This window comes from Trichosurus vulpecula, chromosome 3 (genome assembly GCF_011100635.1).
Source record: "Trichosurus vulpecula isolate mTriVul1 chromosome 3, mTriVul1.pri, whole genome shotgun sequence".
Classification (NCBI taxonomy): domain Eukaryota; kingdom Metazoa; phylum Chordata; class Mammalia; order Diprotodontia; family Phalangeridae; genus Trichosurus; species Trichosurus vulpecula.
The window spans coordinates 337,593,726-337,617,173 of record NC_050575.1 but is presented as its reverse complement, the minus strand read 5'-3'; the positions used below and the strand labels follow the sequence as shown (position 1 = coordinate 337,617,173).

General features: G+C 35.6%; 1 pseudogene; it reads right to left on the bottom strand.

The window, feature by feature from the left end:
* The window catches only part of LOC118842571, a 35,834-nt pseudogene that overhangs the window by 835 nt on the left and 11,551 nt on the right, over positions 1 to 23,448 (bottom strand).

Genomic DNA, 23,448 nt, shown 5'->3' with positions numbered 1-23,448 from the left:
CTTTTATCTGTGTCTGTCTGAATCTGTCTCTGTCTCTCTGTTTCTGAGTTCTCTCTCTCTCTTTCTCTCTCCCTCCCTCCGCTAAGCACACCTTGGGAAAACCTGGTTATTTGGTACATAAATTCCATTTCTAAAAAAAGACGAACACTTCTGCCTACCTAGTTGCAATAGATCTTAATTTCCAATAGAACACCTAATAAAAAACCATTTTATGAAAGTCAGCTTTCCTGAAGTAATTCAAACTTATAAAATGACAGCATCGTTGCAGTTTCAACCAAAACATCTATATGTAAACTAAATGGATTACCTAAATTATGGTCAAATGGTTGCTTTCTTTTTTTCTAGTAAAATTTGATTTATTTTTTGTAACAATTTTTCTTTTTAAATTTTGAATTTCAGAAACTCTCCCTCCCTTCCATCCTTCCCTTACCCACTGAGAATACAAACAATATGATATCAATTATTCATGTGAAATCACATAAAACACATTTTCTTATTACCCATATCGCAAAAAAGTAAATTAATAGATAAATTGAGAAAATTATACTTCAATTTGCACTCAGAGTTCTTCAGTTCTTTCTCTGGAGGTAGGTAGCTTTTTATTATCCCAAGTACTTGGGAATTGGATCCTCATATTGATCAGAGTAACCAAATCTTTCACAGCTGATCATCATTGCAATATTGCTTTTACAATATTTCACCATATCATCATCACCACCATATAATCATTGCATCCTGTTTTTTTAAGTCCAAAAATTGGTTTATAACCTTTCATCATGTAATCACACAGTATAATTCTGTTGTTACCCACTTAAAATGTAAACAGAGCAGCAGTCTATTCACCAGTGGCATGTACTATATATATATATATATATATATATATATATATATATATATATATGCATTTATCTCTCTCATGCATTGAGAGACATGAGCCTAGAATTCTCAGTGCACATGCATTTTCAGTATTCAACTTCAATGTATATTCACAAGTATTCCATGCATCCTAATCTTGCACCAAATACAGGTTAGTGATAAATGATTTTTAAGTAATACTGGCAATTAAAAAAGCTTAACATAATGATCACACTCCGCATTTTTGCAAAGAACATTTGGCATAAAATCTGTGATAATGATACGGTAAAATATGGTACTGTGCACAATTATCTCCTCATTCTGCTCACTTCACCTTGCATCAGTTACTATAGGTCTTCCCATGCTTTTCTGAAACCACCTCCCACCCATGATTTCTTATAGAACAAAATGAATATTTTCTAAAATCTTTATATGACCCCAAATTTGTTTGAGTACCTACTTTTGTATTATTAATACCTATTATTAATTGATTTGTTTGGTTCCTTTTTCTTTCATCTAAGAGTTATCAACCATGGTTCTAGAAGCTGACCTAACAACAATGCAAAATAATACAAAAGTCTGCTGTGTTTGGAAGTAGTAGAGAGAGCTCTGAGTTTGATTCCCATGAATCCTACCTGTGGGATGCATGGGCAAGTTATTTAACTTCTCTGAGTCTCATTTTCTTCAACTGTAAAAAATGGCATCAATCCATCATTTATTAATTACTATGTGCAATTGCTATTTATTAATTACTAATTAATTGCTATGTGTCAGTCACTGAGCTAAGCTCTGAGAATACAAAGACAGACAAAACTTGTCTCTGCCCTCAAGGATCTCACAATCTCATGGGAGAGGTAACATGTAAATAACTAAGGATATCTAAGATATAACAAAGAGTAGATGCATGTTATTCTAAGAAAGAAAGCTCTAGCAGCTGCAGAGGCCAAGAAAAGCTTCCTCCAGAAGGTGAGACTTGAACTGAGTCTTGAAGAAAGCCAGGGAAACTAAGAGGTATAATTGAGAGAGAACATTCAAAGCGTAGGAGATAGCCAGTTAAAAGGCAGGGTGTGTAAGAATGGCAAGTAGGCTGGTGGGGTTGTATTATAAGAGTGCATAGGAGGGAATTAAATGTAACACGACTGTAAAAGTAAGTAGGAGCTAGGTTATAAAGAAGTTTCAAAGCCAAACAGAGTATTTGACATTTTATCCTGAAGGTATTAGGAAATCATAGGAGTTTATTGAGTTGGAAGGGGAGGGAGTAAGACCTATTCTTTGGGAAAATCATATTGGTAGCTGGGTAGAAGTTGATAATATCTACCTATCTCATGTGGGAGTTGTGAAGATAAAATGAAATACTGTATTTAAAAGCACTTTAGAAAACCTTGTGCTATATAAAAACACCAGCTGTTATTACTCTGTGGTGGTTTCCCAAGTATAAACTATAATATTGGCCCTTATGAGTCCCCACATATACACCTTTACCTCCAAGTCCAGTAATCTCTCCATATTCTCTATTCCCTTCTTGCCTTACCCCAGGACATACTGTAGATGAGAAGCCTGGTAGTTTTGTAGGGAAAAAGGAAAATGAATAAAACTAATATTTAAAAAGAGAAAGAGCCCCAGATTTCCAGGACTTATTTGTAGGTAATAAATCAGTGATGAAGAAGATGTAGTCATTTCTTTCTATCTGAAGATTTCAAATTCAGAGTTTCCAGGTAACACTAATAACCTAGTGTTGACATGGCAGCTCCCTCAGATATATTTCCTCTGACTCAGAATCATCTCATCTACATTCATGGTACTGCTGAACACCTGGTCATTGGAAAAATGTAGACCTCTCACCAAAATGCACCTGTCAGTATTAATGTGCTAGTAAATGGAACTACGAGGGGTGCAGCTTCAGTCTACTGGCAGACATCAGCAGATTGACACCTGGTCATAAAAGTCAGCAGATGGACTCCACCAGTTTCTGGATTTCTGGTTATTGTTCCTGTTTTGTGTCATCTGAGCATTGTATACCAATATTCTTCAGAGTATTATGACTCTGGACCACTGGCAGACCTTGCTACCCATGGAACCAGGCCTCAGCACCTGTGGTTCATCCCACATCCTATGAGTTACATAATTATTCCAAGCTAGAGGCTAGAATCATTCATTGGTCCAGGACAGTGTTGTGTCCTGTGTATTTATAGCAAAGTAGCTCAGGCTCACTTCAGATGATGGTGATGATGATAATAGTACCATTTATATAGCAGTTCAAAGTTGGAAAAGTGTTTTGCATATGTTATCTTATTTGATCCTCACAAAATACTTGTAAGATACATGCTATAATCATCTCCATTTTACAGATGAGGAAGCTGAGACTGAGAGAGGTTCAATGACTTGCCCAAGGTCATACAAGTGTCTGAGGCAAGGTTTGAGCTCAACTCTTCCTAACTCCAACTCCTGTTCTGTTTCCACTATGCCACTTAGCTTCCAATTTCAACCTGTGTCAGGTGGGGAGTATTGGGGATTCTTGGGACCTTTTATTTTGTTACTATAGTTAAGTAGTTACTTACTAAAGTTAAGTAGCAGCCAAGACCTGGCTCACAGAATCATGTCTGAGCAGCAATATTCTGAGACATCACCTTTCCGCAAAAATGGATAATGGCTAACATTTATATGGTGCTTTAAAATTTGCAAAGCACTTTGTAAACATTGTTTCACTTGATTGTCAAAGGAAATCTGAGGAAATGGCATTATAGTTTGAATTTTAGACATGAGAAAACTGAGATTGGAAAATCAAAAGATTTACCTGGGGTGAAACAACTAATAAACACCCGAAGCAAGATTTGAACTCAGGTCTTCAACTCTCCAATTGTAGCCTTTTGTCTACCAAGCCACCTAGCTGCTTCCTGAAAAACTTTAAGAAATATACCATGGTGTTAGAAGAGAAAAGTGCATCAAAAGGTGATTATTGAGGGAAAAAACAAAAATCTTTGAAGTCTGCATTAAGCAGCCATACATTATGAGCTAATTTTTTAAATGTTTCTATAGCCTCCAAATTCCTGCCTTCTCCCCTCCATATTGCCTATAAAATTATCACTTGCATATTGGTCTTGGATTCCATTGAGGAGTGTCATATCTGTTATCTGTTCCAATCTATTGTTATAATCAATATTCTTCATGAACTAAAGAGTCGTTTCTTCCTATATCCTCCACCCTCCACCCTCAGTTCTTCTCTAACAGCCCAACCCATACATAGGATAATACCCCCATTAGTCTCTATGTCTTACTAGGCTGTTCATAATTATAATGGCTCACTTTTATCCCATCATTTCTTGCCATGACAAGCAGTTAGGAATAGCATACTGGACTTGCAGTTAGAAAGAGCCTCTGAGCTAAGTCACTTAATCTCTTGGAGCTGGAGGCAATGCTTATAAGAGTGTAATTTGTAGATAGGTTGTGATATGAATCCATGATTCTAGAAGTTCCAAAACTGAAAAAATCACAAGCCTTTGATATATTGACATATTCCTTATTAATATGCATTTGGATATCTCTGACTATTCCTTCTCCCTCTGTGGCGTTTGCTTTCACATAGACAATAGTCACATTTCATTTTGTCATCATTTAGTTTACTTATGTGCATAATTTAGTTTAAGTAATCTTTCCTCATAAATCACTCCCTCCAGACTATTAATCATTTCCTTGCTCTTATCTAGCTTCCTCTCCCCACCCCAAATTTAAGAATTTTCCTTTAGTGAATCAAAGAGGAAAACTATAATTACATCCAAAAAAGTACATGGAATACAGAACCAATTATCTGTATAATTTAGGTAAATTCATCACTGGATTTTATTCAACATTTGATAGGTTCAGAATAAATATAATTAAAAAATAAAATCCTTCCAGACAATTTCACTTGGGACAGCTAGGTGGTAAAGTGTATAGAATCCTTATTCTGAAGTCAGGGAGAGCTGAGTTCAAATGCAGCCTCAGATACTTAAAAGACATGTGACTTTTGGCGAGGAACTTTAACCTTTGCCTGCCTCAGATTCCTCATCTGCAAAATAGAGATGATAATAACATCTGACCCCCAGGATTTTAATGAGGATAAAATTAGGTAATACTTGCAAAACACTTTGGAAACCTTATAGTGCTATCTATATAAAGGCTAGCTATTATTATTTTTAGTGCTATTATAATTATTGCTTGTGAAATATCCAGGTTTTTATACTAACATCATCTTGTCAGAAATTATCTAAAACAGTATCTGTAATTGTTTAACTTTTATAACTGAGCACCAAAGGTTTTTTTTTGAGCATGTTTTTTAAAATTTATTTCCTTTGGGGTGGGAGAAGAGAATCAGCCTGAGATAGGGCTCATGGGAGAAAAGTGTACTCATCTCTCAGGAGACTGACTTTGTAACTGGTAGATTATCCAATCCCTCTTCTCTCCTGCTGCTCTTTATCCTTTGGACAATGGAAACAGAAAGCTTGTCATGCAACCTGGACCAATAATATTCAAATGGCAAATAGTGTTTTGAGATATTGAAACTATTTTTCTTGATTGTCAAGAACCAAGGAAGGCACAGCTACATAACTCTTGGTCCTACAGTTCAGTTTACACATACCTACTGTGTCTACATTTGTAGGTAATGTAATGAAATTTTCATTAGTGAGTGATGTGCATTGAAGCAATTGTCCAGTGATAAAACTCACTGAATCAAAGATTGCGAAAGGTAGAGTCCAGAGTCCACCTTAATGGAGTCTGAAATTCACAGTCTATTACCTTGATTTTATAAATAAGGAACATGTTTAGAGGGACCACATAATTTGAACAAAGCAACACAATAAGTTAATGCAAGAGCCAGAACTAAAACTGAGGTCTTCTGACTCCAAGTTCTCTTCCACTATGAACATACTGACTCCTCCTGCTCCGATGCCTTTATTCTAGTCAATTGCCTTCTAGTAGTCACATCACCAAATTTTATCAGGCTCATTCATCTTCATTCCCATGTTCCAAAGCATAACTTATTATCTTCCCCACCCCACCCCCAAACTCACCCTTCTTCCAAATTTCTCTATTACTGCAAATAATACTGCAATCCTTCTAGTTACCCAGCTTCAAAATCTGTTTCATCTTCAACTATCCTTTCTCACTTACCTCAAATATCCAATCTCTTGTCAAACTGCATAATTTCTCAAACCATAACACTTTTCAATATATGCCACTCACCTCCACTCCCACAGTCACCACTGCGGTTCAGACCCTCATTACCTCTTAATTGGACGATTGCAATAGTCTTCTAATTTGTCTCTTTGTTCCAAGCCTCTTCCTAATCCACTTATTTATTCATGCAGCTACCTAAGTAATTTTTTCTAAAGTGTAAGTCTGTCCATATCAAATCCTTTCTCCCTCAATACCATTAATTCCCTCTTACCTCTAGAATGATAGATAGATGATAGAGAGATAGACAGATAGATAGATAAAATCCTTTGTTTGGCACTTAAGTATGTTCTTGAGTGGTAGCCTGGCCCTTGCTTGCCTCTCCAATTTTCACAATTCATCTCCCTTTCATGAATTCTACAATGCAATCATGTTAGTCTTCATGCTATTCCTCTCCAAAATCTATAGTTTTGCATTTACTATTCTCCACATCTGGAGTGCTGTTACTCTCACTTCCAACTCTTAAGATCCTTGGCTTCCTGTAAGATTCTTATCAGGCCCTACTCCTGGAAACCTTACCTGGTCCTCTAGTTTCTAAGACTATCCTCTCTAAGGCTACCTTCTATCTAATCTGTATTTATCTCGTATGCAGTGATACATATATGTTGTTTATACATGCTTTCTCCTCCACTAGATGGTAAGCTTCTTGATGGCAGGTAATGTTTTTGATTTTGCTTTTTAGCCCCAGAACTTAGCACAATGCCTGATATGTTGTAAGTGCTTAATTAATGATTGGACTTTGTTGATTAATTGATTGGTTGATTCTCATCACAGAAAAAGAAGGTTTTGCCTTTCAACTAGGCTCTCAGAAAGCCTTTTTTGATTCTATTCCAGCTTCATGGATAATGGAGAGCTGAGCCCCATTACAGTTCTTAGAGATAACCCTTGTTTAGCATACAGATTTGGGTATTCCCCCTTTATCTTTTTCACTCCTCTTCCTTCTCACCAGATATTTTTATAATATCATCTCTTCATTAAAAAAAGCTTCATATTCAATATCCACTTCTCTAAGGGATAATCTGACTTATATAATAGGAAAAATAAGTGTTGTCCCTATAAATAGGTAAACTTGTCAATCACTTCTAGGTTGATTGAAAAGCAAAGGACTCTTTCCAAACATATCTCCCATTTGAGCTAACATAAGCGCTCACTGCCCTTCATTTCACTACAAATTTCCATTACTGTAGCCACTTTTGAGGGAAAGGCATATGAAGGAGAAATACCATATCCCGAAGTCTCATGGCCAAAATGTTCTTATATTATATGGGAGTAAACTTTTGACCTTCTCCCAATCAGACATTAGCACAAATCAAAGTGTAAGCAATTTGCTTCTTTCCATGGGAGAGATCCAGGCCCAAAGAGAGTAAACTTTAATACAGGTAAGTTTCAGAGGGGGAATCAGCTCCAGGAGTAGTGGCAGGGGACAGAGCTTGACACTGAGGAGTCTGAGTAGCTTAGTCATTTGGATAAAAAAATATTCCCCAAGTAGTAGGTATTAATAATGACAGTTTTTAAATATTGTTTACCGACCTCTATCTGTTTTGTTTCTGATTCTTTTTCCTTGCTATATCTGAGGTCAAGAAAACAAATGGCCATTTTGCTGGTTCACCTAAAACAAGTATTTATCAAAAATAAAACTTGGCAAATAGCCTGAGAGCATTTGTCAAACCATCTAACACCCAAATCTGCAGGGGTTATTAGCTAAACTCTTCATCTAAACATATGTAAGTCTTTGTTGTAGTCTTCAAGGAACACAGAGCTACTTAGCCCTAGGCATAGGATTTTTTTAAGCTGGGAAAAAAGCACAAACACAACCAGCTATTATGAACACTGAAAGTTTCCAATTTATAGGTCAATCACTTCAGTCTTCATAGACTCTTGTGACCTGATACTCATACTCATAATCCACTCTAAATATATAACATTTACCAACCAAAAGAATGGCAAAGATGCCAAGGTCTTATGTATACATACACATACGTATGCAAATACATACACACACATATATGCATAAACATACACACACATATAAAGTGGCCACAGGATCACCCAGGGAAATTTGCAAATCATTTCGATTTCCATCATAAATACTTTAAACATTTTGGTTCTGTCTCTAGAGATGATAACTAAAAGCTTACCAAATGAGCAACATTCCCCCATCATTTAAAGCATTGTAATTAATATAATCATTATTCTTTTTTTTTAAAAGAAAACAGGATTGCTCAAGTTTAGTAATGCTCCTCACCAAAATACCATTAATGGTTTCTGCTGTCTCTCATCTGTGTGGTTCACTTGCTACTTGATATAATAATGTTGCATAAAACATCTTGCTATTTAAAATATTGGAATGAAATTAATTTCTGCAACATAGTTTATAGAAAATATATCAAACCTTATTTTTCAACTTTGATTAAAAGGATATATCTCAGAGCACCACCTACCTATCACCATCACAAAGGGAAGATTACTCCATATTTAATTGATTATTGATAATGTAATTGTTCCTTTTGGAAAGAAGAGAGGCAAAAACTGAGTTGGCTTAAAGTGGGGGCTCTTAACCATGTGTATATTCATGTGTTTATGAGTGCATGTTTGTTAGGGTCCCCTTTGGCAATCTTAGGAAATGTATGGAACAAATATCAGAATAGTTTTTTTTTTTAATTCATTAAGTCAAATATATAAGATTACAAAAGAAACCAATTATATTTAAATATATTTAAATATATTAATTTAATTTAATTTATATTTAAATATATTTAAAAAAGCTTACTGACCTCCAGTTTAAGAATCCCCTATGTCTTAAAAGCGCATTGACCTAGCTACGTGTATGTCTTTATGTGGACAAAAGGGAAGTAGAATGCAGGTCCCTTAAGTTCTGGGAATGAATGGAAAGGCCTGGTGAAGGCAAAAGAATTGGCAACTAGGAATAAAGTCATTTTAAAGGAGTGGACAATAGAAGGCCGCAACCAAGATGAGAATGTGCACATACTAATTGGGTTAAAGTCATGAGAATAAGGTTAATTTTATAATATAACTAGTAGGCATTTCTAGGTTCAGAGATTTACTTAAAGCTTTATTAAGTATTTTAAAAAGGTATTCTTTAGCAATACCACTGAGGCTAATAATATAACCTTCTAGGCCTTTTTAAAATGGTATCAACCATTTCTCCATATGAAAGACAACTTTTATAGTAACATTTTGTAGAGCAGCATAGATGTCTCTATACATATAGTTACTCATCATGGATAACTTATCTCAAAAAGTAGGTGGACAGAAATGATAATAAGGGAGAAATGATTAATGCTGTAACCAAGAATGACAAGCTTAGTCCTAAGAATGTCAGGTTCAATTAATATTCACTTTCACTTTTAAACTTAGTATCCTTTACAGTGTTTTATATCTACTTTGTATTCTAAAACCTAAAATCTAAAATTCTGACTCTGTTATATACTATATGTTAGAAATATAGCCCTAGACTTCCAGAGGTGGAACCAAGCTGGCAGAAGATCTCTCTCAAAATTTCCATCCAAACAACTTTAAAATAATGTCTCAAATCAAATTCTAGAGCAACTGAGTCAACAAAAAGTGAGGTTAAGACATATTTTCCCAGCCTGAGATAACTTAGTTGATTAGAAGGAAAGGGCTGAAGCATATGTGGCAGCAAACTAGCTGTGGGCCTTGGAGGTGGCAACAGAAATAGCAGCAGATTCAGATTCAGTAGCTCTCGAAGCAGAGACAGTAAAGTGATCAGGAAACTGATCAGAAAGAGACTACAAAGGACCCCTATGCTAGCACTGAGTGCAGGACAGGTTGATATTTGACAGCTCTGTTGCCTATACCCACTTCAGGGTCATAGTTCCAGGGGGAGAGCGTTGCTTGCTGTCTCATGGGACTAAGAGTCCTGAGGAACAATATCACTTTCAGTCACAAGGGAACAGGAGTCCTGAGGAGCAATATCAACTGTGGTTGCAAGACGATAGTGACTATACCTCTCCCCAGATCACAACACCTTGAGAGCCCCCCAAAACTCCAATATCCTAGAACTAGCCCTGAAAACAGAAGTGCTAAAAAGCCTGAAGTTTGGGACAGTGCCCTTCCTACCCCAAGAACAGAGTGCAATTTTAACATAAAGTTCATAGTCAAGATATAGGCTGAAAAAATAAGAAAACAACAACAAAAATGGACCTGAACATAAAAAGCAACTATAGCAACAAGAAAGATCAAGACATACTCTTGGAAGAAGGCTATGACCCCAAAACAGCTAAAAGCAAAGCCTCAAAGAAAAAACTCCAAGCATTCTATGTAACTCAAAGAAGGTACCATGTTTGATCCCTGTCTTCTAAACATTTTATGCTATTGCTTTAATATATGTTGATTTATTAGCCCTTTTATTTGTTACACCTTATTATTATAAACATATATTTGTGAAGAAAGTAATGTGGATAGAAGTGATACCCAGTGTAGAAATTACTATATCCCTCCTCCTGACCTCCCCATATTCATTCCCCTTCCCATTGGTTAGACCATCTCCTTTCTACATTCATGAAAGTTCCCTATATGGGAGTCAGCTGATCTTCGGGATTTATACATCCCTTTCCCCTCAGTTAGAATACTGTCTGTAGAGGAACAATACTTTAGAGAAATATCCTTCCACTTCTTTTTTTTTCTAATTTAATTTATTTAAGATATTTAGTTTTCAGCATTGATTTTCAAAAGAGTTTGAATTATGAATTTCCTCCCTATTTCTACCCTCCCACGCACTCCAAGATGACATATATTCTGGTTGCCCTGTTCCCCAGTCAGCCCTCCCATCTGTCACCCCACTCCCCTCCCATCCCCCTTTCCCTTCTTCTCTTGTAGGGCAAGATAAATTTCTATGCCCCATTGCCTGTGTATCTTATTTTCTAGTAGCATGCAAAAACTTTTTTTTGTTTGTTTTTGAATGCCTGTTTTTAAAACATTGAGTTCCAAATTCTCTCTCCTCTTCCCTCCCTACCCACCCTCCCTAATAAGACAAGCAATTCAACATATGCCACATGCTTATCATTATGTAAAACCCTTCCACAATACTCATGTTGTAAAAGACTATGTTTTGCTCCTTCCTAACCTACCCCACTTTATTGAATTTTCTCCCTTGACCCTGTCCCTTTTTGAAAGAATTTGCTTTTGATTACCTCCTCTGCTTGTCTGACCTCCATTCTATTGTACCCCCTTTTTTAATCTTCTTCCTCCTTCTTTCCTATGGGGTAAGATACCCAATTGAGTGTGTATGGTATTCCCTCCGCAGGTCAAATCCAATGAGAGCAAGATTCACTCATTCCCCCTCACCTGCCCCTCTTCTCTTCCTACAGAACCACTTTTTCTTGCCACTTTCATGTGAGATAATTTACCCCATTCTATCTCTCACTTTCTCTCTCTCTCGATGTATTCCTCTCTTATCCCTTAATTTGATTTTATATTTTTAGATATCATCCCTTCATATTCAACTCACTCTGTGCACTCTGTCTATATATATATATATATATATATATATGTACCTACATATATACATACATACACACATATACACACACACACATATATATATACGCATATATATGTGTGTATATATATATATATATATATATATATATATATATATATATATGCATATTCCTTTCAGCTACTCTGATACTGAGGTCTCATGAATCATACATATCATCTTTCCATGTAGGAATGTAAACAAAACAGTTCAACTTTAGTAAGTCCCTTATGACTTCTCTTTCTTGTTTACCTTTTCATGCTTCTCTTGATTCTTGTGTTTGAAAGTCACATTTTCTATTCAGCTCTGGTCTTTTCACTGAGAAAGTTTGAAAGTCCTCTATTTTATTGAAAATCCGCATTTTGCCTTGGAGCATGATACTCAGTTTTGCTGGGTAGGTGATTCTTGGTTTTAATCCTAGCTCCATTGACCTCCGGAATATCATATTCCAAGCCCTTTGATCCTTTAATGTGGAAGCTGCTTGTGTTATCCTGATTGTGTTTCTACAATACTTAAATTCTTTCTTTCTGGCTGCTTGCAATATTTTCTCCTTGACCTGGGAATTCTGGAATTTGGTGCCAATAGTCCTAGGAGTTTTCTTTTTGGGATCTTTTTCAAGAGGCGATCAGTGGATTCTTTCAATTTCTATTTTACCTTCTGGCTCCAGAATATCATGGCAATTTTCCTTAATAATTTCTTGAAAGATGATGTCTAGGCTCTTTTTTGATCATGGCTTTCAGGTAGTCCAATAATTTTTAAATTATCTCTCCTGGATCTATTTTCCAGGTCAGTGGTTTTTCCAATGAGATATTTCACATTGTCTTCCACTTTTTCATTCCTTTGCTTCTGTTTTATAATATCTTGATTTCTCTTAAAGTCACTAGCTTCCACTTGCTCCAATCTCATTTTTAAGGCAGTATTTTCTTCAGTGGTCTTTTGGACCTCCTTTTCCATTTGGCTAATTCTGCCTTTCAAGGCATTCTTCTCCTCATTGGCTTTTTGGAGCTCTTTTGCCATTTGAGTTAGTCTATTTTTTAAAGTGTTGTTTTCTTCAATATTTTTTTCAGAATTGTTTTGGGTCTCCTTTAGAAAGTCATTGACTTGTTTTTCATGGTTTTCTCACATCATTCTCATTTCTCTTCCCAATTTTTCCTCTACTTCTCTAACTTGCTTTTCCAAATCCTTTTTGAGCTCTTCCATGGCCTGAGACCAGTTCATGTTTTTCTTGGAGGCTTTTGATGTAGGCTTTTTGACTTTGTTTACTTCTTCTGACTGTATGTTTTGGTCTTCTTTGTCACCAAAGAAAGATTCCAAAGTCTGAGACTGAATCTGGGTCCGTTTTCACTGCCTGGCCATGTTCCCAGCCAACTCACTTGAACCTTGAGTTTTTCAGCGGGACTTGACTCCTTGTAGAGTAAAGAGTACTTTTTTCCAAGTTTGAGGGGCTGTGCCATTGATGTCAGAGCTATTTCTATACAGCCAGCTCTGCCACACCAGCACTCCTCCTTCCCCAAGAACCACCAGCCTGGACCTGACTCAGATCTGCAGCAGGCTCTGCACTCCTGCTCTGATGCGCCACTTAATTCCTCCCACCAGGTGGTCCTGGGGCCAGAAGCAAATGCAGCTGTAGTCCTGTAGCTGCACCACCCCCCACTGCCCCAGGGGGAAGTGGCTGAAATGGGAACTCTTTTCACTCTGTCCCTGCAGCTTTTGTCACTAACCTTCTCTGTTGTCTTCAGTGTTTGTGGGTTGAGAAGTCTGGTAACTGCCACAGCTCACTGACTTAGGGTGCTAGGGCCTGTTCTGCCTGGCTCCTGGTCTGGTTGGTCCTGCTGCTGCCCATGCTGGGCTCTGCTCTCCTCTGCCCCCAGCTCCGTGCATGATAGACCTCCTCCAGCGACCATCCAGGCTGTCCTGGGCTGGATCCCTGCTTCCCTCTGCTATTTCGTGGGTTCTGCAGTTCTAGAATTTGTTCAGAGCCATTTTTATAGGTTTTTGGAGGGACCTGGAGGGGAGCTCATGCAAATCCCTGCTTTCTAGCCCTTGGCTCTGCCCCCCCCCCCATTCTTCCATTTCTACCATCTCATGCAGTCTATACCTACAACACAGGCACACAAGTCTTCCCCTATAGGAATGTTTTTAAGTGCATTACTCTTTTCCCAGTAGGCTAGGTACCTTTCTCTTCTATTACCTCAGTTTCAATCCCTTTATTTCTCTTTTTTCTTTAAATTCTGCATATATTTTCATAGTCATTTCCTTTCTTGAAAAAAAAAACCCTAAGCATGGCATGATTTATTTATGTGTAATTTCCTTGGCACTCATACTTATTTGTCTATTTCTACTGTTTGGTATGTTAGCTACCCAAGACCAAAGAGTGCGTGTCAGAAAATAAGGTTCAATACACTCTTATTTTGCTTCCATTCCAGGTATTTTCTTCTAACCATGCTTTTCTACATTTAGGACAGTATGCTGTCTTTCCCCTTTAGATTGCTAGCTCCTTGAGGGTAGGGACCGTCTTTCCTTTTCTTATTTGTATCCTCAGCATTTAGTAAAGTGCCTGGCACATAGTAGACACTTATTATAGAGTTCAGGATTTTTAATTGCTACATACTTTTGGAAAGCTTAAACTTTATATTCAAATGTCTCTCTGCATTTTCTGGCTTCGAAGTCAATGCCTTCTTTTAAAGGAGAGCTTGTATTAGTTAACAGTGGTATGTTTTACTTCTCTTATGCAAATTTTCCTGTAATTCCATATTTTTGTATTTTAAATCTGTTAATCTCCCTTTTATCATCCTGAGTCCATTACCTCTAGTTTAGGAGGTAGCTTTCTTCATCATTGGTCTTCCAAAATAATGGTTGATCAGAGTTCTTAGGTCTTTCAAAATTGATTATTGTAAAACAATTGTTATTATAGTATGAATTGTTCTTGGCTTTGCATCAGTTCATACATATTCCCAGGATTATATGAAACTATCCATTATATTATTTTTATAGTATATGTTCTATTATATCCAAATACAAGTTAGAGTTCTTTGCCACAACACAAAAGTGTCATATGTATGCATATACACATATGTATATCTCTGTGTGTATATGTAAACACATTCATATATATATATATATATACATATATGTATATAGGACAAATATGTGCATATATATACAAATACACATACATAAAGGACCTTTTCTGCTTTCTTTGTTCTCAGTTGTTTATGGGCCTAATAATGACATTGCTAGGTCAAAGAATTTTCAAAATATAATAACTTTGGGGTATATTTACAAGTTGCTTTGCAAAATCTCTGTACTAAATCATAGCTCCATCAACAGCACATTAATATAACTGTTTTCTTCCAGCCACTTCACCATTTTCTGTTTTTCATTTTTATTCAACATTGTCATTCAGATGGGTATGAAAGGAAACTTCAGAGTTGCTTTTATTTGGATTTCTTTAGGGATTAAGTGATTTGAAGTGTTTCTTTGTATAGCTATAGATAGCCCAAGTTTCTTCTAAAGAAAACTGTTTGTCATATTCTTTGACCATTTATCAATTGGAGAATGGATCTTACTCTTATAAACGTAAATCATTTCCTTATATAACTTTAAAATGACATGTCTATCACAGAAATTTTCTGTAAAATGTTCCTACTTAACTGCTTCCTTTATATCTTAGCAAAATTATTAGTGGTTTGTGCAAACAAAAAACAAAACATGTAATAAAAATTGTCCATTTAATCTTCTGTGACTCTTGCTATCCTTTATTTAATCCTGACTTTTTTCCATACCAAATATTCAAAAAGTAATTTATTCATTTTTTCTGCAAGGATTCATTTAAGAACAACTGCTAATTGAGCATATATTCATTTCTAATTTATTCTCTTATGGACTTTATTGCTCTTTTGAACCATTCTAAAAGTTTTGAATTTTCTATATTCTCTTGGGATTTCATAGGGTTGTTTTTTTTAAGTCATTGTTTTATTTTCTTTTTTTGGTAATATTTGATAAGCAAGCTTTTAATTTCTGTGAGGATATAGTACTCCTCCTTCCATCCAGTTGTAAGATAATGTCTATTAATTTATCTGCTTGTCAGTTCTTATTGTTTTCTTTTTTTGAAATCATAGATGTTTTCTCCTTTTTTTCTCCATATCTCACTGAAATTCCTTTCATAACTCCTCCTTTTTCTATTTATAAGTATATTCCTAAAGTTATGATAAAAATTATTTAGGTTTGATATGAATATCAGTAGCAATAATATAAAAATTATTTGTAAGACATATGTACAAGTATTATCATTATTATTATTAATACTATCATTGGTGTTATACAAATATAATTTGGCTTTTGTTTTAAACTGGAAGACATTTTAGAAATCATTAAGGCTAACCCCATTTATGATAATTCATATAGATAGTAGTAAAATCAAGATTTGAAAAAAACATCTTCTCATTCCAAATCCCAAGATTAATAAACTATAATATGGTGCTGGCAGTCCTTCAGGACTTCCACCTAGGAGTTTTTTCTGTTTCCTATTCTATATATTCTATTCCTTACATTTATAAAAATATCTATAGATTTAAATGTAGATTTTTCCCCATAAGCATTAAGAATACATAGATATAGATACTATATATACACTTAATACACCTTATGAAAAGGTCAGAGATCCAATTCAACATTGGTTTATTAATTACAAATAATGTATAAGGCATTGTGCTAGGTGTTAAGAATATACAAAAACAATAGAAAAAAACTAGTCCCTGTTATCAAGGAGAAAAATGCTTATGACAAAAAAAGAAAAGAAGGGAAAAAAGAAGGAAGGAAGCAAGGAAGGAAGGGATAATTATTTGTTATTTACCCCCACAAGATTCCTTGAGAGTAGTGACAGTTTTGGCCTCTTTTGGTATCTCCAGTGTTTAACATAGTGCCTGGCACATAGTAGGCAATTAACTAATATATATTGATTGTTTAATTGAAGAGAAAGAGGGAGAAAAGGAGAGAGAAATAAAAAGTGAAAAGAGAAAGAGAACAAAAGATAGAGAAAGGTAGAAAAAAAATGAAGACAATAACTTTGCTTCCCTTAGCTAAAATTTCTTTTTTCATGTAGTTGGTTCTTAGGGTTCAGTGGACACCAACCCAGGTACTTCAGCCAAGTAGTTTGAATTCTGATGGGAAGCAGAAATAAAAACAAACTGATTCCTACTTCCTTGCAATCAAATTTTATAAGTGTTCCTGAGATTTTCAGAAACTTTTAGTAAGATAATAATGATAAAAATGAGATAAACCTCAGAAATGTTTTTGACAGCATCCCACTAGGGTATACCTTATATTAGAAGTAGGTGATCAAAGCTCAGTGGCACTTGTGTATATGTGTTTGTGTGTGTGTGTGTGTGTGTGTGTGTATGTTTGTGTGTATGTATGTACGTATCCACAGAATGACAGAATGTGTGTAGCTTACAGACTGTTTTTGTGCTGGGCAAATTTCATTGTCTCTTGTCAATCAATGACAATAATAACACAGACAAAGTCAATGTATGTCACCAATGTATTTCATTATCCTAGCAATTTAAGTGTTAACTATGATATTCAGTAACTCCCTAGTTATTTTGACACAGTAGAGTATTTTAATGTGAAGCAATAATGCCTTCTAGAAATAAATTCTAGTTAAAGACAGTTGTCATATTTCAAAAGAAATTAGGGTCTATAGAGATTTTTTCCCTTTCATACTCTGCTACTTTTAATTCACTACTTTATTCTTCTAGGTTAGAGGTTACTCCAACCTCTCTGGAGGAAATGAAAGTTTGAATGACTCTCTAGTCTATTTAAATTCTCTTTCCTTACTTTCAAATACTTCTACCTGAATACTACAATAGACAATAATTTTGTCTTTTTGAGTTCTGTCTCTACCTGTCCATACCATAACCCTTCTAGGACTTTATAAGTGATCTTCAAAAGCATCTATGGCTGAAAAAAATTCATCATCTTGGGTATAACTTGGTGATGAGCCTTCCCAAAACTTAACTAGGATGGTTCTGCAGTGACATACAAACAGTGACTTAATATACAAATTAGTAGCCTTTTCATAATTGGCTGCATTGATATATCATTCAAGCAATCAAGATCACAAGACATCATGAAAGAATAAAATGATTCCCTTAAAAAGTGATATGAAATCATGATAGTGACTGAAACAAAGCTATGAACCATCTCATGAATATCATACAAGTATCACTCCTTCTAAAAAAATGATTCACTTTTAGGAAGATTTCTAACTAGAGTTATCCCTTCCACATCTCAATTTTCCCTACTATGGTTTCATTATATCATGGGTCAGCATAAGAAATTAAATGGGGGAGGCAGAGCTAAGATGGCAGAGTAAAGGCAGGGATTTCCCTGAGCTCTCCCTCAAACACCTCTAAATACTTAAAAATGACTCCAAACAAATTCTAGAGCAGCAGAACTCACAAAAAGATGGAGTGAAACAAATTTCCATCCCAAAACAACTTGGAAGGTTAGCAGTAAAGGTCTGTCAGCCCTGGGTAGAATTGGAGAACAGGCCACGCCAGCACAGCCCTAGGCCCAGAAAACCAGGAGTAGGCCTTAGGAGTGAATGAATCAACAATGGCAGTGGCAGTGGCTGTTTCTGGAGTTCTCAGGTAAGGGGGTGGAACACTGGTCAGAAAGAGATTGCATGGGTCGTTTTGCTAACACTGAGACAGGACACTATTGCTTTGCCCATACTTGGATCCAGGTCCCAATCCTGGGTGGCATTCCGAGGGCTAAGAGGAGCACTAGTACAGCAGAGCTTGCTGCCACAGTGCAAAGGGTACCCTTGTCACAGTTCCAGGGCAGAAAACCATGCTTGTGGTCATGCATAGAACAGAGCACCGACCAGTAGAGGAGTAAACACCTCTCTTTAGATCATACCACCTTGGAAGAACTGAAAGTTTACAGGTCTCTAGAAGTATCTCTGAAAACAGCTGCATAAAACCTCTGCACAGCACTGTGCTCTCCACCCTGGAAACAAAGCCCTATTTTAACAAAGAATTAAAAGTCAATAATAAGCTGGTAAAATGAGCAAACAATGGAAAAAAACCTCTGACTATAGAAAGTTACTATGGTGACAAGGAAGATCAAAACATATAACCAGAAGAAGACAACCAAGTCAAGCTCCTATATCCAGAGCCTCCAACAAAAACATGAATTGGTCTCAGGCCATGGAAGAGTTCAAAAAGGACTCTGAAAATCAAGAAAGAGAAGTAGAAGAAAAACTGGGCAAAGAAATGAGAGTGATACAAGACAATCATGAAAAATAAGTCAATAGTTTGGTAAAGGAGACACAAAAAATGCTGAAGAAAATAACACCTTAAAAAGAACACTAGGCCAAATGGAAAAGGAGGTCCAAAAGTTCACTGAAGAAAATTATTCCTTAAAAAATAGAATAGAACAAATGGGAGCTAATGACTTTATGAGAAATCAAGAAAAATAAAACATGAAAAATTAGAAGACAATGTGAAATATCTCACTAGAAAAAGACAACTGATCTAGAAAATAGATCCAGCAGAGATAATTTTAAAAGTATTGGACTACCTGAAAGTCATGACAAATAAAAGGCCTAGACATCATCTTTCAAGAAATTATCAAGGAAAACTGCCCTGATATTCTTGAACCAGGGGATACAGTAAAAATTAAAAGAATCCACCAATCACCTCCTGAAAGAGATCCCAACATGAAAACTCCCAGGAATGTTATAACCAAATTCCAGAGTTCCCAGGTCAACCAGAAAATATTGTAAGCAGTCAGAAAGAAAAATTCAAATATTGTTGAATCACAGTCAGGATAATACAAGATTTAGTAGATTATACATTAAAAGATTGGGAGGCTTGGAATTTGATATTCTAGAGGGCAAAGGAGCTAGGATTATAACCAAAGAATCACCTACCAGCAAAACCTGAGTATAATCCTTCAGGGGAAAAATGGTTATTCAATGAGATAGAGGACTTTCAAGCATTAAATTTGACTTTTCAATGCAAGACACAGGAGAAATAAAACAGGTAAACAGAAAAGGGAAATCATAAGAGACTTAACAAGGTTAAACTATTTACATTCCTACATGGGAAGGTGATTTTGTAACTCATAAGACCTTCGTCATTATTAAGGTAGTTAGAAGGAGTATACATAGACAGCAGGAATGGATATGATTTGAATATGAAAGGACAATAACTAAAAAATAAAATTAAAGGGTGAGAGGAATGTACTGGGAGAGAGCAAGGGAAAGGCAGAATAGAGTAAATTATCTCACATAAAAGAGGAAAGAAAATGCTTTTACAGTGGAGGGGAAGAGGAGGAGGTGAGAGAACCTTACTCTCATCAGAATTGACTCAAAGAGGGACTAATAGAATAGGGTATAGGAATCTATATTACCCTACAGCAAAGTAGGATGGGAAGGAGATAAGAGAAGAGAGGGTAATAGAAGGGAGAGCAGATTGGGGGAAGGACTAGTCATAAGCAAAACAGTTTTAAAGAGGGACAGGATGAAAGGAGAGAAACAGAATAAACAGCACAAATAGGATGGAGGGAAATACAGTAAGCAATAATAATTGTGAAAAATTGAAGCAAGTTTCTCTGATAAAGCCCTCATTTCTCAAACATATAGAAAACTGAGTCAAATTTATAAAAAGAAGAACTGTTCCCCAATTGATAACTGATCAAAAGATATTACCAGTTTTCAGATGAATTAATCAAAGCTATCTATAGCCATATGGAAAAATACTCTAACTCACTACTGATTGGAGAAATGCAAATTAAAATAATTCTGATGTACTACCACATACCTACTAAATTGGCTAATAGGACAGAAAAAGTAAATGAAAAATATTCGAGGGGATGTGAGAAAAATGAGACATTAATGCACTGTTGGTGGAGTTGTGAACTGATTCAACCATTCTGTAGAGCAATTTGAACATATGTTGAAAGGTATGTGGGAAAAAATGAGACCTTAATGGACTGTTGGTGGGGTTGTAAACTGATTCAACCATTTTGTAGAGCAATTTGGAATCACTACTAGATCTTTAAAGAGATAAAAAAGAAAAGGACATATATGTACAAAAATATTTATAGCAGCTCTTTCCTGTGGGCAAAGAATAAGAAATTGAGGGGATGCCCATCAATTGGGGCAGGGATGAACAAGTTGTGGTATGTGATTATGATGGAATACTATTGTAGTAGAAGACCTGATGAGCAGGATGCTCTCAGAAAAACCTGGAAAGACTTTCATGGGCTGATGAAAAGTGGAATATACTGTGCACAAAGTAACAGCAATGTTGTAAGATTATCAGCTGAGAATGACTTAGCTATTCTCAGCAATATGACGGTCAAAGACAACTCTGAAGGACTTATGATGAAAAATGTTATTCATCCCCAGATAAAGAACTGATGGTACCTGAATACAGATTGAAGTATGCTTTTTCACCATCATTTTTCTTGAGATTTATGTTTTTGTTTTTTTCACAGCATGACTATTATGAATGTTTTGCATAACTACACGTGTATAACCTATATCTAATTGCTTGCCCTCTCAATGAGGAAGGGGGTGGGGAAGGAGAAAGAGAGAGAATTTGGAACTCAAAGTTTTAAAGAGCAATGTTAAAAACTATTTTACATGTAACTGGGGAAAATAAAATATTAAATGAATATTATCATGAACCCCACCAAAAGAAATTAATGGGAATTTCAGGGGAATTTTGCAGAATCCACAGATGACATGTGAAAGCCAGCAGATGACACAGGTTGCTGTTTTTGTCCTTTGTTTTTGAAAAGGACCATGACATCAGGGAAATGATGACATGACTTGCAGTTGACTTTGATTTGAATAAGGGAGGGCTGTGCGAGGTTACCAGCCTGACCTTCTCTTCCAGAGCCATCTGGATCCAGTGACCAGATTATCATCAGAATGACTGGAGATGACCCAGGATGCAATGAGAAAGGCTGGCCTTTTTAGGTTAAGGCCTTTTCATGTACTCAGAGTGAGGTAATGCCCATTCAGTGAATAGGCCTCTTTAAGAAGTGAATCAAGTGCTATGATCAAATGCTTGGGCCAAATTTTACAATAAGGTAATTTATACACCCCATAAAAGAAAAATCAGACTTCTCTGGTACAAAGAGAGGTCAAAAAATGTATTCAGATTTTCCAGGTGAAAGGGTGGCATCCTCCACAATGTGAAAGGGATAACTGTACTGAAACTTCCATACTAAGAATGGAAAATCAGGATGGTAAACCTAAAGAAGAAAAAACTTAGAGAATTGGGAGAAGGGAGGATTATGTTTATTTTCAAGTATTTGAAAGATCTTTCACATGGAAAGGCAATCACCTATTTTTCTTGGTCCAACCAGGAAATCAAGGAACAGTGAGCAAAATTTTCAAAGAGAGAAAAGTTAGGCTTCATTTGAAGAAAACTTCCTTACAATTGTAATTATACAAAAAACAGAATGGAATACTTCTGATGGTAGTTGATCTCCCTAGGCTGGAGGTCATCAAGTTAAGATGAGATAACTACTTTTTAAAAAAAGTATTTTATAGAAGGAATTCTTTTTCCTGTATGGATTGATTTAGATGGTTTCTGGGGTGCTTACTAACTTCAATATGGATTCTGTATCATATAAAGGCAACTAGCAACAAACTTAAAGTTTAAAAAGACCTTTTTCATCATTATAAGCCACTCATTTCTCATTAAATTAAGTCCCAATTACTCATACTTTGAAAATATTTTGAATGGTAGAAGAAAAAGAATTCTGACGAGGTAGTTAGGAGACCAAGGCTCCATTCTTGGCTCTGATACTAAATGAGATGCATAACTTGGAGAAAGATAACTCATCTCTCTGGGTCTCTATATCAATACCCATAAAACAAACATATTAGCCTAAATAATTCCTTAAGTTTTTTTCTAGACCACCACCTTTTTACTCTAGATTTATATATTTTTTTTAATTCTTATTTCTATAGAGTGATATCTAGGAAGTGCAATGTAGAAAATTATGTTAGCACCAAGAAGACGTGATACAATAACTTCCATGAAGCTTTTCTCATTGGCTTTAGCATGGTATCCCTTGATTATTTACCTTATCAATTCTAAGTCTTGTTCCAATGGCAGAAAAATGTTAAATGTTTTTTTTCTTCTTCTGGAAATATTATTAGGAAAATGTAGGATATTTCATGACAATATATTCATCATAGAGGAAGGGAAATTTACTGTCTAGTAAATGAGCTACCATTTTAATTTCCCCATCTTATCATGGACCAATTTAAATTAATATTATCCTAAAACATTTCCAGTTCAATCAATCAACTTAGACAGCTAAATTAGATAATCTGGCAAAAAAAAGAATGGAAATAAGAGAAGGTTATTTGACCTGGATACTTCAATGCTCTGAGGTGTTCTACCATCTTATGGACGTGGTTGAGCATTCTCCACTGGTCCATATTATAACCAAACAATGCCTTTTCATGCTGTATGACTTTTAGGTGTGTCCTCTTATAAATCCTCCACAAGGCTTCCATCTAAATCTCATAGATGTTCTACATATGTTGACATTGCATGATTGCTAATGAAAAACATAAACTATCAGTTAGTTATTCCTCATTCCTATTATTTGACCTAAATAAATCCTTTTAAGAGTAGATATATGTAATTGCTTAGATTCACAGAATTTCAGATCCAGAAGGAACTTTAGAAATATTGGTTTCAAGTTATTCATTTAAAATGAGTTTTCAAAGGTTATAAAACTAATTTATGACAAATTCATGATAGTGAAAAATAATTTTCTCTTTTCATTGTTCTTTCTACTTCTGCAGAAACATATTAAAT